A 608-nucleotide genomic window follows, 5' to 3' on the forward strand; every position below is an offset into this window, starting at 1 on the left:
CCCCTCCTCCCTTCCCCCCCCCCTTCTCCTCCCCCCTCCCCCTTCCCCCCCTTCTCCTCCCCCTCCTCCCTCCTCCACCTCCTTCTCAGATGGAGTTTGCGTGCAGCCATGTTGTCTGTAACTGGAGACCAGAGTTCCTGGACTCAGGTGAGCCTTCTCTCTTTCTCTTTCTCTCTCTCTCTCTCTCTCTCTCTCTCTCTCTATGTTTCTCTCTCTCTCTTCCACTCAATTCAATTTAGCTTTATTAGCATGACAGTCGTTACAACCGTATTGCCAAAGCAAGAGGCACAACAACAGACATTAACAACACCATTCAAAAACAACATAAGGAACGACAGTCAGTATTGTTCGGAACATGTGGTAACAACAAAGTGTCAAGAACAGAAAACAACAAATCTCTCTCTCTCCAATTCTTTCTCTCTCTCCCACTCTGTCTCTTTCTCCTACTCTCTCTCTCCCACTCTGTCTCTAAACTAGGCTTCAGACAATCCCAAACAAGGCTTGTCAAAGTGGACATTGAACACACACATACACAAACACACAACATAATACTTGTGTCTACTACATTTCCCAGAATCCTCCAACGCTTCCCCCAGACTGTCTGTGAT

Source organism: Hypomesus nipponensis, chromosome 25, assembly GCF_054491055.1.
Source record: "Hypomesus nipponensis isolate SF chromosome 25, ASM5449105v1, whole genome shotgun sequence".
Classification (NCBI taxonomy): Eukaryota; Metazoa; Chordata; class Actinopteri; order Osmeriformes; family Osmeridae; genus Hypomesus; species Hypomesus nipponensis.